We start from the raw sequence: 17,161 nt of genomic DNA on the forward strand, positions 1-17,161 counted from the left end.
CAGATCAAGCTTAGTGAAAACCGTTGCTCCCTTGAGGCGGTCAAATAACACTGTAATCAACGGGATCGGGTAGGCATTCTTAATCGTGAAACGATTGAGACCCCTATAATCAATACAAGGTCTCAGTTCAACGCTCCTCTTCTTCACAAAGAAGAAACCAGCAGGCGACGAGGATTTGCTAATGAAACCCCGAGAAAGTGCGTCTGAAACATACTCCTCCATGGCTTTATCCTCCAAGACCGACAAAGGGTAAACCTGGCCACGAGGGGGAGTGGCACCAGGTTGAAGGTCAATTGCGCAATCATACAGCCGGTGTGGAGGCAAACTACCGGCTTGACTTTTGTCAAAGACATCGTTAAAATCACGGTACTCCTCTGGCAGAGAGGAGAGTGAAGAGGTACACAGGACCTTAGCTACCTTCCGGAAGCATGTTTCACTGCATTGTGGTGACCAGGAGAGAACCTCAGCACGGAGCCAATCAAAAGAGGGGTTGTGCCTCTGTAACCAAGGGTAACCAATAACCAGCAGAAACTTAGGAGAGGAAATCACTTGGAATTGGATTATCTCATGGTGAAGAGCCCCTATGGCCATGGACAACAAGACTGTCTCATGAGTCACATGGGCAGGCTGTAGAGGTCTCCCGTCAAGAGCCTCAATGGCAAGTGGAGTGTCATGCAGCTGCAGTGGAATCGAGTGCTTTGATACAAAGGCAGCATCAATGAACAGGCCTGCAGCCCCAGAGTCGATTAGAGCCTGTATCTCGATAGATGACTCAGCCCAATAAAGGGTGACCGAAATCAGGGGCTTATCCTTCTGGATAACTGGGGACGACACAACACCACCTAAGGTCTGTCCATGACAGGACCTCAAGGTTCGGGTGTTCCCAGGACGGGTAGGACAAGACTTCAGAAAGTGACCTACCTGGCCACAATAAAGGCACAACTTTTCCCTCCTCCTAAAGGTTCTCTCATCCGCAGAGAGACGCGTGAAGCCCAAATGCATGGGTTCATCTTCAATGACTGACTCGGTACCAGGAGGCATGGGAGGTGAGGGAGGCATGGGTGGGACTGCAAAGCTTGGAGGCAAACATACAGGAGGTTTCCGCAAGCGCTCCTTAAAAGAAAGTCTTTCTCTGAGTCTGGAGTCAATGAAGATGGCAAACGAGATCAAGCTCTCCAGCTCAGTGGGTGTATCTTGGGCTGCTATCTCATCCTTGATGGAATCTGAGAGACCTTGAGAAAAACCAGCCACGAGGGCCTCATTGTTCCAGAGTTGCCAGAGTACGGAACTCAATGGCGTAGTCGGCAACAATTCTCGTACTCTGTTTGATGGACATGAGGCACTTGGCAGCAGAAGCGGAGCATGCGGGGAACCTCAAATACCCTTTTAAAGGAGGCCATAAACTCAGAGTAACTCAAGACAACAGGTTTTTGCATCTCCCATAGAGGGTTAGCCCAGGCCAAGGCTCTCTCAGAAAGCAAAGATATCACAAACCCTACTTTGCTTCTGTCCATGGGAAATGCCTGGGGCAGCATCTCAAAGTATATCTCAACTTGGTTGAGAAACCCTCTGCATTGAACTGAATCGCCCCCAAATCGCTGGGGAAGCGAGGCGGAACTAGACATACCTCACAGAGACTGGCGCAGCAGCAGGGACGGCCTGCAACTCAGGTTGTACCGGAGCAGCCACAGTGGGAGATTCCAGGTGAGCCATGCGACTCAGGAGCGTTTGTAACGCCATGGCAAACTGATCCATGCAGTGATCTTGCTCATGCAATCTGGAAAAAATATTACCAACAAGTGGATTGACTGTATCTTCTGAATTCATGGCCTTTGCCTACTGTCAGAAGCCATGAACCAGACCGAGACAGAAGTACAGTAAAATCACACTTGTTTATTAATAAAAATAAAAAGGTAAATAGAGTAAGCGTAGTCAAAGCATAGCCAGAGTCCAGTAACTGGATCGGGTAGTCAGCCAAGCCAGAGTTCAGTAACCAGATCGGGTAATCATCCAAGCCAGAGTTCAGTAACCAGATCGGGTAATCAGCCAGGCCAGAAGTCAGGGATCCAAGTAGAGGAACAGCAAGCAGGATAAGGAGCCAGAAGGGATGTCAGCAAAGCCAGTCTTAAAACAGGAACGCAGGAGATGGTTTCTTGTGATGTGACCAAGGCAAAGGCAGGAATGAAGTGAACTGGAGATCTTTAAGTAGGCGGGACTGACGAGCAGATCCACAACAGCTGGTTAACTGTGGAGAAAGATGAGAGCTGGCAATTAGCCGACAGCTGAGCAGCCAGCTCGGAGAAGGAGGGGCTGAGCCAGCCCTGCCACAAGTAAATTGGCACATTAATACAAATACTACTGGAAATGATCAGAGACTGCAAATATACTGCAGGAGAGCATCAGAGATTGCAAATATACTGCAGGAGAATGACCAGAGACTGCGGACATGCTACAGGTGACAATCAGAGACTGCGGATATGCTACAGGTGACAGTCAGAGACTGCGGACATGCTACAGGTGACAATCAGAGACTTTGGATATGCTACAGGTGACAGTCAGAGACTGCAGACATGCTACAGGGGACAAACAGAGGCTGAGGACATGCTACAGGTGACAATCAGAGACTGCGGACATGCTACAGGAGACAATCAGAGACTGCAGACATGCAACAGGAGACAATCAGAGACTGCGGACATGCTACAGGTGACAGTCAGAGACTGCGGACAAGCTACAGGTGACAATCAGAGACTTCGGACAAGCTACAGGTGACAGAGACTGCGAACATGCTACAGGTGACAGTCAGAGACTGCGGACATGCTACAGGTGACAGTCAGATACTGTGGTTATGCTACAGGTGACAGTCAGAGACTGTGGACATGCTACAGGTGACCATCAGAGACTGCGGACATGCTACAGGTGACAATCAGAGACTTCAGACATTATACAGGAGATGGTCAGAGAACTTTCAGCAATGCACAGCTTTACAGTTGAATAACACAGCTCAGGGTTTCAGCAGTCAGGCATTTTATGAGTGTAAGGACATACCTGGCCAGCCGAGCTCACTGCATACATTCAGAGGTCTGGGGGCAGGGCTTCCACTCTCTGCTCTCACTACAACTGCTCTACCCTGAGCATACAGGCATGGGGTGGGGTTAGAGCATCAGTGGAGCTCCCGGCCCCGCCCCCGGACCTCAATTCATGGGTAGCGTGCGCTCAATGCTTTGGCCCTCCCAACATAAATTGGGCCCAAGGCAGGTGCCCCGTTTGCCTGACGTTAAAGGTGACCCTGCTTTTGTGAATAGAAAAGGTTGAAACTAACAAATATGTGTAGCAGAAGCCTTCCTTGTTGTTCCCAGTCCCTGGCCGCTGTGTAAGAAAGCTTGAACTAGTACTCTATTTGGCAAAATACCTTAAAAGAGAACTATGGCCAATGGTTTTTTGGCCATACTTCTCTTTTGGGCTACAGCAGTGCACCTTGTTCTGCGCTCCTGTGACCCAAATTCAGCTGACAGTGGCTAAAGCCCACTGTTGGCTGATGTCACAGGACTGGTCGAGGCTCTAGAATGGTTCCGACTTTAAGGTTTGGGGTCCACCCAGATGCCTGACCGGCAGCTGGCTCAGCCTCTCAGCACTATGCTGAGAGGCTGAGCCAGCTGCTCTCACCCCCTCCACAGCCAGCGTACTGGAGGGGCAGAGCAGAAAGTGGTGTGTGTCAAGAGGAGATGGAGAACTGAGCAATCAGTGGTTATGTGATCACTCAGTTCTCAGTCTTACAGCTGGCAAGGGAAAGCTGCAACATTGGACTGATGCTGCTGTAACATAAGTTAGTAGTTTTTTTTATTTCCCACACTTCTCCTTTCAATAAAAAGTATTAAGGAGACATTTTATATGTAGCCTGCTCCCCAGGCCTCTAGGTCCCAAAATAGAGTTCCTGGTGGCTGCCATATACCTGGAAAGAATGTCACTCATGCAGTACTCCAGACAAATTTGTAGGTGGGGCCTGAGGCTTGGGCACCCAGTCTGGGAGAAATCACACACACAGTCCAGGAAGTTGTTTAATATACTGTAATAAGGATAAAGGAGATATTTTTAGATAGTAACTGTAGGCACTGGTATTCAAGTAATAACCTGTAGGATGTTCACGTAGTTGCAATATACACTTAGTAATGCACATTATTGCAGCAGTATAATACTCCGCAATGGCACAGTATTGCAGCAGCATATTTCTTGACAGTGGCACAGTATTGCAGAGAGGCAGTGTTCCAGGCTTAATCTGTTTACCAGAGGACAGCTTCTGCTGGAGGGTTGGTGAACTGGAGTATAAAATAGGGGCACTTCATGTTGCTGAAAAGATTCCCCAATTTGTTACTCTGGGTACTGGAATGTCTGTTGAGAGCAAGTGGTGTCCCCTGCTCACTGATAACTCCCTGACACACAGGATCTCTGTTCTTCACCTATCTACTCACTGCAGGTAAGCCTGAATTGTGGGGGCACACTAATTTAAAGAGCCCCTCACCAAGATGGCTGCCAGAGATCATCAGAAGTTGCAGCATCCAATCAGACAGCTGTAACCTCTGTGCTAACCATGGAATCCCTCAAGGAACAATTTCCTCCAAAGATTAAGCTCCATCTGTATAGTGGCACAGCACCACCTACTAGATGGAGGCCATATAGCACCTGCCTATTAATCCCAGTATAAATCTGGACCCCCCTTTACAGCTAGAACCGAGATGGGACTAGGAATTGATTTTTTTTGGAAAGCCAGTGTTTGTTGTTCCCCCCATGTGCTTGCTAATCCTCCTCCCTTTAGCCTCCATTCATGCATTTATTCATCCCCTAGAATAGATCATCTGTGTCTGATTGAATAAGGGCAACCTAAAATATGTGGAAATATATGAAAAATAGGCACATGGTCAAAATTGCATTAATCAGATTATAATCAGTATACATAATCACCATGGAAAACAAGAATGCTGATCAGTTTAGGCTTAAGGGGCAAATATATATATCACACAACTGACTATACATGTAAAGATCAAACCAGGCAATATTTACTGTATATTAATACATTTTACATGTATGCATACTATCTTTTTTCCTCTAAAGCGAGCAATTCACCTGTAGGTCATGCACACGGATGTTTACACGCTGCTGAGTCTTAATGTATAAAATGTGTGGCATTTTCCTGCTCCCAGGGAGCCGTGGTGTGCCGTACATGTGTCAGTACAAGTGAATGGCTATACACAGCCAGCTACTTGTAAACACAGATGGATTCCATATCCCCATTTACCCCTGCATGCACAGAATACTTTACACATGGTGTATTACCCTGAACTCACCACTTTTGCGCTTGTGTAAATACACCATAGGCCCACATGTGGGTAAATGCTGATGTAGAAGCCATTAGTGTTTACGAGGAGAGGCTCACATACAGCCATTCACTTGTATTGGCAGCTGTATGTAGCGCCATGGATCTTGGGGAGCAGGAAAGTGGCGGACGTTTTACACTTCAATATTAAGGAACATGTAAATGTCCATGAGCATGAGGCCTTGAAATTCTTTTGTTTAGCCCTTGGAATCTAAGAGATTCCAGCATCCATTATGAGCAGTGTAGATGAATCTCCCCTGCCTGATATTGTATTTAGCAGTCAATGGCTGCAGAATGCCTGGACAGTCACTGCATCTGATTGCATCTAACTGGATGCAATCAATGTTCAACCAATAATTTTCCCCTTTTAGACAAAAGTTCATTGAAAAGTCAAATTACAGCCAAGAAATAGTTGAAATTCGAGCAGTGTATGGCCAGCTTAACCACTTCAGCCCCGGAAGGATTTACCCCATTCCTGACCAGAGCATTTTTTGCGATTGGGCACTGCGTCGCTTTAGCTGACGATTGCGCAATGTTGTACCCAAACAAAATTGATGTCCTTTTTTTCCCATAAATAGAGCTTTCTTTTGGTGGTATTTGATCACCTCTGCAGTTTTTATTTTTTGGACTATAAACAAAAAAAAGACCAACAATTTAAAAAAAAAAAGCAATATTTTTTACTTTTTGCTATAGTAAATATCCCCAAAAAATATATAAAAAAACAAATTTCTTCAGCCGATAGATCAGACACCTTTGACACTATTTTGAGACCATTGACATTTATACAGCGATCAGAGCTACAAATAGCCACTAATTGTATAAATGACAGGGAAGGGGTTAAACACTAGGGGGCAATCAAGGGGTGTTCCCTGGATGTGTTCTAACTGTAGGGCGGATGGGCTAACTATAACATGACACTGATGACAGGGAGCAGTAGATCCCTGCCATGTTGCTAGGCAGAACAGGGAAATGCCTTGTTTACATAGGCATCTCCCCGTTCTGCCTCTCCTTGCCACAATCGTGGGCCACCGGCGAACATCGAGTTCCCGGGACCCGCGGACACGCGCACTTGCTAGACGGCAAAGTCAAAGGGATGTGAAGGTACGCCCTTTTGCCTGCCCATGCCATTCTGCCGACGTAAAGCACCGTGCGGCAGTTGGCAAGTGCTTAAAAGCAGGGCTGGGGAAAGCATCATTCTGTTGATATGCAAATTGTTGTAAATTATGATTTATTTGTTTTATACGGTTATGGAGTTATGTAGGCAACTTGAATTGGTTTAAAATAATGTTGCATGCAGTTAAAAACACTTCTTCTGACTATTGAAATATTGTTCTACACCCGTACCAAGGGCCGTCTTTGCTTGCAAGGGATGCACGGGTGATCTATGCATCCCCGAACACAGCCGCTAATCCCAATTTGACAGCCATGCAGTTGGGGTGCATGTCCCTGAACATCACTCTGACATTGTTCTAAAAACCTTGCAGTCATCCACTAGACCTTCTCCCGAGAAACATCTAAAACAAGTTAACCACATCTAAAACAACCACAACCAACAAAACATTTTAAAAACAAGTTAACCATGCTGTGTGAATGGGAACACCTAACAATATATAGTGGGGGTTTCTCGAATTTGACTGCAAAGTTGAAACACGCTTTAATCTACCAGTTGGGTGACCTGTGTGTGGTCTCAGTAATGTAGCACTGTTTGCATTCTGTATGCATTCTGTTAGCAACCCTGTATGCAATGTTGTGTGATGTCCTGGATGGAAAGAAAGATCTTTTTTTTTTTTGTTAAGACTTTAGTTATTATATACAGTAGATGTAGGCTTATAATACTGAAGACAAATAAAATAGTCTTATGCAGCGTGCACACGACCGGTTTTGCCATCGGAATAAACTCCGAAGGTTTCTCCGACGGAATTCCATTTAAGCGGTCTTGCCTACATACGGTCAACCCAATGTCCGACCGTCCAGAACGCAGTGACGTACAGCATGTACGGCGGGACTAGAAAAAGGAAGTTCAATAGTCAGTAGCCAATAGTTTCCGTCTCGTATTTGCTTCAGAACAAGCGTCGTTTTTGGTCCGTCGGAACAGCATACAGATGAGCGTTTTTCCCGATAGGAATTGGTTCCGTCGGAAATATTTAGAACATGTTCCATTTCTAGGTCCGTCAGAATTTTCGAAAAAAAAAATTTCCGATGAGGCACACACATGATCAAAATAGATGATGAAAAGCTTCCGTCTGACTTTTTCTGTCGGACATTCCGCTCGTGTGTACGTGGCTTTACTCCTTCCCCTGGCAATATGAGCCTCCTCTGCATGCAAAGTTATAGCAGCAAAAAAAAAAAAAGATACTGGCCTAAGGAAGCAAACAAACTATTCTCATCGACCTCACATGAGCTGCAGAAGTCAGTATTGTAAATGAACCCACAGTAGGTACGCATGGAGAATTGCCTGCATTATGAAAAGGGTTGAAAACTGTGGCCCTGGGGTTTATCTGTATCTAGAGCAGCATCAAAAATCTTTCTGCCAGACTTAACACACAGCATTAATGTGGCTTGTGGAAACTTTTCATACTATCTACTACTATTACTACTACTATCTACTATTTTGTATCCATTGGGCCTTCATTTTTTTGGGGTCATCGTTTGCCTTTAATAATAAAGCATAATAAACTAAATTACTTGATGTGGTCCTAGCATTGGATTCATCTTTTTGTGTTGAGTGCATGTAGGCTAAGTAATGCATAAATGGAACACAAGTTTTTATTACGTCTGACCAAGATCTCAATACATCTCCTGACAAAACCGTCATCTGCTTCCCTTATCAAGAGGATGGCACGATTAGAAAAGCTGTACCAGCCTGCATATCCATAGGTTGACACAGGCAAATAGGTATGTGTGCTGGACCCTGGTACATTATTCTGCATATAGAACTGTTGCAGATTGTGTGTCTGATATCAATGCATCTTCTTGGACTGTGTAAATCTTGGATTATAGGCATGCATGCAGACTACACTGGCTGCTGACAGACAATGGAGCCAGGCTATATAAAATGAACTCAGCCAGTGCTAATTGGTCTCTGCAGTTTACCCATGACCTGTGACCTGAACCTGAATTTCTGCCTCAAGTTTTGTTATCAATCTAGCTTCCTTTCCATCTTTAGATTCCCCACATTTTACTAGGCTTGTGCACTTGTTTCTTTTTCCAAATCTGACATTTGTATTTTCAGCCTCAAACCCGCCTACTGCTTAACCTCACTGCCTGCTCATTGCTGACCCTGGCCTGTCTCTGCCTGTGAATCTGCTGAGATTCACTACTGCTTTGCCTATATGATGTCAGTCCTAGTTAGGGTTGCCACCTGTCCGGGATTCACCTGGACAGTCCGGTTTTTACATCCTCTGCCTGGGTTTCTCACTGCCTGAATCCCGGACACCAGGGCACCCACAAAAATTCTTCCAACACCCCTATAGCAACCCCATAAAAGCTCAATTAGAGTCTTGCTTCCACAATATGTATCAGATGTTCACCTATCTTCACATAGTTATTGTCTAGATGGAAACAGCCCTAGTTACAAGGGACTTGTTTCTCTCTGTGGAGGGATACAGAACCTTCTGGCCGCATTTTCCAATGCTTTGCTTCTAGTTTCGGCTACTGGCGCCCTGTCAGGACTGCTCACTCTGGCAGACTGATGTATTGGAAAGGAGCGGTGAGTGTGTGTGGGTGGGCAGAGGAAGGAGCTGCACAGAGTGTAAGTGCGGGAGCAGCAAGACAGAGAGGGGAGGAGACAAGCTGGCAGCCCATTACCAGGCTACATATGTATGTATTCATCTCACAGTATGTTGTGATTGTGTCTAGTGTATTTACAGTATATGAGTGTGTAAGCATGTATCTGATTGTATATATCTGAGTGTGTATGCATGTATCCGATTGTATATATCTAAGTGTGTATGCATGTATCCGATTGTATATATCTGAGTGTGTATGCATGTATCTGGGTGTGTATATATATATGTGTGTGCACATGTACTGTATGTAATTGAGCACATGTATATATCTCAGTATCTGTATGCATTTAAGTGTGTGTTTATGCGTGTGATTAACTAAACTGAGTATGTAATTTATTATCCTCTATTGATGTTAACATCTGATAATTCATACATTAATTAGTAATAATTTCCCTATATACATATACCTAAAAAAGTGGACATAATACTGCCAGTATATACTGTATAAATGTAGCACCCTCTACCAATAGGTAGGTGCTAGCATAGGATTTTACTAGTGAGACTGTCAGCACAGGTAAATTTAGGCAGGCCTATGCTGCAAGCTGGCCATGTCTGTTTTGATCTGGAGGCTGGGAGTGGTTAGAGTAGCAGTGGGTATGGCCACCTGTGTTCTAGTTCTGAGGCGCCTCCCCTGCTTCCAGGGAGAATGTTCTGGAAGAGGGGCAGGGCCTAGAACTGGAGTGCAGGCAGCTCATGTGGGAGCCCTGACCAATCCCCAACTGGTATTGGCAGGAGGCGGGCCTCCCATGCCACTGGGAGGAGTTGTCGGCCAGGTGAAGTGGAGAATGGAGTACTAGACAACAGCAGGAGGGCACCCCCATCTGGGGGGGGGATGCGCCGATCGCAGAAGGAGGCCCAGGGAGAACTTCGCCTTTACACAGTCATTGGCGATGTCCTCATCATTACACGGTAATTGATGAGGAACTCCTGAAACAGAGGGGCAGGTGAAACTGTCGGAACGTATGGTCCAGTTAAGTTCTCCATCAAGGACTCGGGGCAGAGAAAGGTTGGTGAGTGTACCACAGCGGAGGGCTGGATGTGCTAGGAAGTTTGTGAGGGAACTTCACTTCTACACGGTCATTAGTGAAGTCCTCATCATTACACGATCAATGATGAGGAGTCCTGGATTAGAGGAGAGACTGTGGGGAGTTGTGTCAAATCAATGTGGCTGGAGGGCACAGGATTTGCAAGCAGGGCTAGCTTGGAACAGTAGTCCACCACTCAGTATGTGCTTTTAAACTACTAGGCCTTCGGGGAGAGGTACTGCAGGCCTCTGGCCTAGTAGCAGGGAGAAACCAGAGCCTGCATGAGGAACTATTTAGAGTGGGTCCTTTTTGCTTAAAGAAGAAGATGTGACATTACACTAATAACTACAGTATAAGTTTGTGCAGGAGGAAGAAAGGATTTCTGGGAACATCACCCTTACACGGTCAAGAGTGATGTCCTCATCCTTACACTGTCATGGGTGAGGAAGTTCTGAAAGCAATAGTCTGCAGGATGGTGATGCAGGGAAAAGACTGTAGCTGTTAAACATGTACATCATTCCTTCATGCTCAAACTATGTGCTAATCTATAAGAATCTACAAATATGATGGCAAAGTGAACTATTCTATGGGCATCCCATATACCCCTTTCCCCAATCAAGTTGTACCCCCAATAAACAAAAACAAAACACAGAAAATGACTTTTCATTGTCTCTGCAAGTGATATATGGGAGTCTGGCAGCGGGGTGATATGATGGATGTTTGTTACTAGTGGCAACTACACCGCTACATAAGTACCCTAGAATACGTTATAAAACCAATATTTCATACATGTACATTCAATTCATTTATATAAACACCAACAGTTCAAAAACTTAAGTCCATTCATTTGAAAAAATATTAAAGTTGATAAATTCTTCTTCCATGCCTAACAGTGGCAGAAATACCAGGGTCACAGAAGTCGTCGTTGCGTCTAGGCCCTGGCGCTCCGCCAACGTGGGGGGGCCCTGGGCCCCTGCGCCAGCAAAACCCGGTTTAGACGCTGTGCTAATTCATGGAGCCCAGTTCCGGGGAGCAAGCTCTGAGCTCCGGTTCCCTGACTAACGGGGCGCGCCAGTGAGGGCACTCGGGACACTCGCCCCACATCTCTTGAAGGGTGCTGATGTCCCACACGTTGCGATCGTCCCCTCTGTGGCTGCCGGCATGTCTCCCCGCCGAATGCCTGCACACATCACACAGACCTCGCTGAAGCCGGCTCCTCCCACTCCGATGTTCTCTTGCACAAAGACAGGAGGAGGAGTATGGTACAGGAAGAGCCGCGCTGCTGAGGTCTGTGTATTTTGCTGTATACAGAAGAGGGGGACAATAGTAACTGGGGGGGGGGTGTAAGAAAACACACCAGAATGAGTGATAGGTAGGTGGTAAGATGACATATGCTGGGGGGGTGCTTTGAGAGAGGAGAGGACAGGGTGCTGGCGGGGAATCGGATTTGTCACCACACCTTGTAGCACAAGTCCTGTCCCCTCCCAAAGCACCCCCCAGCACATATACTCTTACCCCCCCAAACAAAGAGATGCCACCTGTCACATAGGGGGCAATTGCAGCATCTGGGACCCCTAGCACCCTGTAAGAGATTTGGAGCTAGTGCCCTGGGTGCTCACTCTGGAACATTGAGGGGGAAAGGGGGATTTGTAGTGGGATGGACGGGTGTTGCGCTGGGAAGGGGGATTTGAGGGGTTAAGAGAATTTGTGCTGGAGAGGATTAGGGGAGTGGAGAGGATTTGTTCCAGGATGGAGGGAACAGGGGGCAGTGTTGTCAACCGTCCATGAATTTACGGGCAGCCCGTAAATTTCAGCCCGTTTTCGGGCCGCCCGTAAATGCCTGCCGAGCTTGGGAAATCTCGTACATGCTCGGCAGGGCGGGCGTATGTGCAGAGAAGTGATGGCGCCGGACGGTGCCATTTTTGAATGTCAGGCGCTCGGTTCTCATTGGCATCTCGCCACAGTCAGTCACAGTGGAGGAGGAGGAGGATCTCGGTCGGTCTGTCTGTCTCTGCCTGGAACGGAGGGAGTGCTGAGCAAAGCACCGCTGCGCTGGCCTGTCTGATCATCCACTCTCTACTCCAGGTCAGTCAGAAACTGATTTGAATTGTGCTGATCAGCCTGAGCCGAGGAGGGAGGACAGATAGAGCAGAGCTGAACCATTCAATAGGAGAACACTACACACGCAGCCTCTGACCCCCTGTACCATGTCCACGCAGCCTCTGACCCCTCGTACCATGTCCACGCAGCCTCTGACCCCCCCGTACCATGTCCACGCAGCCTCTGACCCCCCTACCATGTCAGCGTAGCCTCTGACCCCCCCGTACCATGTTCACGCAACCTCTGACCCCCCCGTTTCATGTCCATGCAGCCTCTGACCCTCTATGCCATGTCCACGCAGACTCTGACCCCCTGTGCCATGTCCACGCAAACTCTGACCCCCTGTTCCATGTCCACGCAGCCTCTGACCCCCTGTGTCATGTCCAAGCAGTCTCTGACCCCCTGTGCCATGTCCACGCAGCCTTTGACCCCCTGTGCCATGTCCATGCAGCCCCTGACCCCCTGTGCCATGTGCAAGCAGCCTCTGACCCCGTGTGTCATGTCCACACAGCCTCTGACCCCCTGTTCCATGTCCAAGCAGCCTCTGACCTCCTTTGTCATGTCCAATCAGCCTCTGACCCCCCGTACCATGTCCATGCAGCCTCTGACCCCCCTACCATGTCCACGCAGCCTCTGACCCCCCGTACCATGTCCACGCTGCCCCTGACCCCCCGTACCATGTCAGCGTAGCCTCTGACCCCCTGTACCATGTCCACGCAGCCTCTGACCCCCCGTACCATGTCCACGCTGCCTCTGACCCCCCGTACCATGTCAGCGTAGCCTCTGACCCCCTGTACCATGTCCACACAGCCTCTGACCCCCCGTACCATGTCCATGCAGCCTCTGACCCTCTGTGCCATGTCCACGCAGACTCTGACCCCCTGTGGCCATGTCCATGCAGACTCTGACTCCCTGTGCCATGTAAATGGAGAAATATGGTTGTTGACTTTTGTTTAACTTAAACGCATTGCGAATAGCACTAGCAACATGTTTATCATTTAAATATTGATATTTGCACTGTTTAGCACTGAAAACAGTCATTTTAGGTACTTTTTTTGCAGTGCCAATAAAAAATGCAGCTCTGTTAGTAAATTTCATGGTTTTTGTCAGTAAAAAAATTGGTGCTGTTTGTAAATTTTGGCATCCTGCCAGTAATGTTCACTTCAGGGGGTTGGCAACACTGAGAGGGGGGTATGTAAAGGGTTTGCAATTGCGGCGTATAGAGGAGGGGCAGTGGGGGTGGCATATAAAGCAACCAATCCCCTCCAAAATGTAGGTGATCGGGTTCCTCTACATGCCACCCCAACGCCCCTCCTATCTACCTCCTGCGGCCTCCAGGCTCCTGTGTACTCCCCTGGCTCTCTCCCTGGGCTGAAGGTAAATTGGACTAAGTCCTTGCTGTTCCCAGTAGACATCAAGGCCCATAGCATGGCTTAGAGGGATATTCCATTGCAGTGGGTAGAGGATTTCAAGTACCTAGGAGCCAAGCTTCTGAATTTATTTCCATGAATCTGACCCCGATCTTGGGAGATATTGGTTCAAAGTTGAAAGCGTGGAAGTCTTTACCATTATCCTTGCTAGGACGTATTAATCTTTTAAAAATAAAAATTATACCAAAATTTATATACCCTTTTAGACACTCAGTGGCTCCCTGTCTCCTTTTTTACCAGATTAAATCAACTTTTTTCATCCTTCTTATGGGGATCAAAGAATCCCAGGTACAAACTAACCACTCTGATGCGCCCTTGTGACCAGGGGGGTTTAGCTTTTCTAGATTTATATAAATATGGTGGCTGAGTCCAGATTTATCTAATTCTCCTACTTGGTTGGAAGCAGCGGTGGTAGGTCATAAAGAAGCTCTTAAAGTACTTGTATTTAGGTGCCGCAGGGCACCCTACCAGTTGACCGCCTCATTGATCACCACTATTCGAGTTTGGGAGGCTGGCCTTAGATGCAAGCATTATCCTAAAGATGCGATTTCCCTGAATGTCCCCCTATGGTTTAATCCTGCTCTTCCCTAGGGATGAGCCGAACACCCCCCTGTTCGGTTCGCACCAGAACATGCGAACAGGAAAAAAGTTTGTTCGAACATGCGAACACCGTTAAAGTCTATGGGACACGAACATGAATAATCAAAAGTGCTAATTTTAAAGGCTAATATGCAAGTTATTGTCATAAAAAGTGTTTGGGGACCTGGGTCCTGCCCCAGGGGACATGGATCAATGCAAAAAAAAGTTTTAAAAACGTCCGTTTTTTCAGGAGCAGTGATTTTAATAATGCTTAAAGTCAAACAATAAAAGTGTAATATCCCTTTAAATTTCGTACCTGGGGGGTGTCTATAGTATGCCTGTAAAGGGGCGCATGTTTCCTGTGTTTAGAACAGTCTGACAGCAAAATGACATTTTGAAGGAAAAAACTCATTTAAAACTACCCGCGGCTATTGCATTGCCGACAATACACATAGAAGTTCATTGATAAAAACGGCATGGGAATTCCCCAAAGGGGAACCCCGAAACAAAATTTAAAAAAAAAAATGACGTGGGAGTCCCCCTAAATTCCATACCAGGTCCTTCAGGTCTGGTATGGATATTAAGGGGAACCCCGGCCAAAATTTAAAAAAAAAAATGACGTGGGGTTCCCCCTAAATTCCATACCAGACCCTTCAGGTCTGGTATGGATTTTAAGGGGAACCCCACGCCAAAAAAAAAAAAAACGGCGTGGGGTCCCCCCAAAAATCCATACCAGACCCTTATCCGAGCACGCAACCTGGCAGGCCACAGGAAAAGAGGGGGGGACGAGAGTGTGGCCCCCCCCTCCTGAACCGTACCAGGCCACATGCCCTCAACATTGGGAGGGTGCTTTGGGGTAGCCCCCCAAAACACCTTGTCCCTATGTTGATGAGGACAAGGGCCTCATCCCCACAACCCTGGCCGGTGGTTGTGGGGGTCTGCGGGCGGGGGGCTTATCGGAATCTGGAAGCCCCCTTTAACAAGGGGACCCCCAGATCCCGGCCCCCCCCCTGTGTGAAATGGTAAGGGGGTACAAAAGTACCCCTACCATTTCACTAAAAAACTGTCAAAAATGTTAAAAATCACAAGAGACAGTTTTTGACAATTCCTTTATTTAAATACTTCTTCTTTCTTCTATCTTCCTTCATCTTCTGGTTCTTCTGGTTCTTCTGGCTCTTCTGGTTCTTCCTCCGGCGTTCTCGTCCAGCATCTCCTCCGCAGTGTCTTCTATCTTCTTCTCCTCGGCCGCTCCGCACCCATGGCAGGGGGGGAGGCTCCCGCTCTTCTCTTCATCTTCTTCATCTTCTTCTCTTCTTCTTTTCTTCTCTTCTTCTCTTCTTCTCTTCTTCATTTTCTTCTCCGGGCCGCTCCGCACCCATGCTGGCATGGAGGGAGGCTCCCGCTGTGTGACGGCGCTCCTCATCTGACAGTTCTTAGATAATGGGGGCGGGGCCACCCGGTGACCCCACCCCCCTCTGACGCACGGGACATGACGGGACTTCCCTGTGGCATTCCCCGTGTTGTCACAGGGAAGTCCCGTCAAGTCACCGTGCGTCAGAGGGGGCGGGGTCACCGGGTGGCCCCGCCCCCCGTTATTTAAGAACTGTCAGACGAGGAGCGCCGTCACACAGCGGGAGCCTCCCTCCATTCCAGCATGGGTGCGGAGCGGCCCGGAGAAGAAAATGAAGATGAGAAGAAAAGAAGAAGAGAAGAGAAGAAGAAGAAGAGAAGAGCGGGAGCCTCCCCCCATGCCATGGGTGCGGAGCGGCCCGAGGAGAAGAAGATAGAAGACGCCGCGGAGGAGATGCTGGACGAGAACGCCGGAGGAAAAACCAGAAGAGCCAGAAGAACCAGAAGAACCAGAAGATGAAGGAAGATAGAAGAAAGAAGAAGTATTTAAATAAAGGAATTGTCAAAAACTGTCTCTTGTCATTTTTAACATTTTTGACAGTTTTTTAGTGAAATGGTAAGGGTAAGTACCCCCTTACCATTTCACACAGGGGGGGGGCCAGGATCTGGGGGTCCCCTTGTTAAAGGGGGCTTCCAGATTCCGATAAGCCCCCCGCCCGCAGACCCCCACAACCACCGGCCAGGGTTGTGGGGATGAGGCCCTTGTCCTCATCAACATGGGGACAAGGTGTTTTGGGGGGCTACCCCAAAGCACCCTCCCAATGTTGAGGGCATGTGGCCTGGTACGGTTCAGGGGGGGGGGCGCACTCTCGTCCCCCCCTCTTTTCCTGCGGCCTGCCAGGTTGCGCGCTCGGATAAGGGTCTGGTATGGATTTTTGGGGGGACCCCACGCCGTTTTTTTTTTTTTTTGGCGCGGGGTTCCCCTTAAAATCCATACCAGACCTGAAGGGTCTGGTATGGAATTTAGGGGGAACCCCACGTCATTTTTTTTTTAAATTTTGGCCGGGGTTCCCCTTAATATCCATATCAGACCTGAAGGGCCTGGTATGGAATTTAGGGGGACTCCCATGTCATTTTTTTTTTTTTAATTTTGGTTCGGGGTTCCCCTTTGGGGAATTCCCATGCCGTTTTTATCAATGAACTTCTATGTGTATTGTCGGCAATGCAATAGCCGCGGGTAGTTTTAAATGAGTTTTTTCCTTCAAAATGTCATTTTGCTGTCAGACTGTTGTAAACACAGGAAACATGCGCCCCTTTACAGGCATACTATAGACACCCCCCAGGTACGAAATTTAAAGGGATATTACACTTTTATTGTTTGACTTTAAGCATTATTAAAATCACTGCTCCTGAAAAAACGGCCGTTTTAAAAACTTTTTTTTGCATTGATCCATGTCCCCTGTGGCAGGACCTGGGTCCCCAAACACTTTTTATGACAATAACTTGCATATTAGCCTTTAA

The sequence above is a fragment of the Aquarana catesbeiana genome, linkage group LG04 (assembly GCF_042186555.1).
Source record: "Aquarana catesbeiana isolate 2022-GZ linkage group LG04, ASM4218655v1, whole genome shotgun sequence".
NCBI lineage: Eukaryota > Metazoa > Chordata > Amphibia > Anura > Ranidae > Aquarana > Aquarana catesbeiana.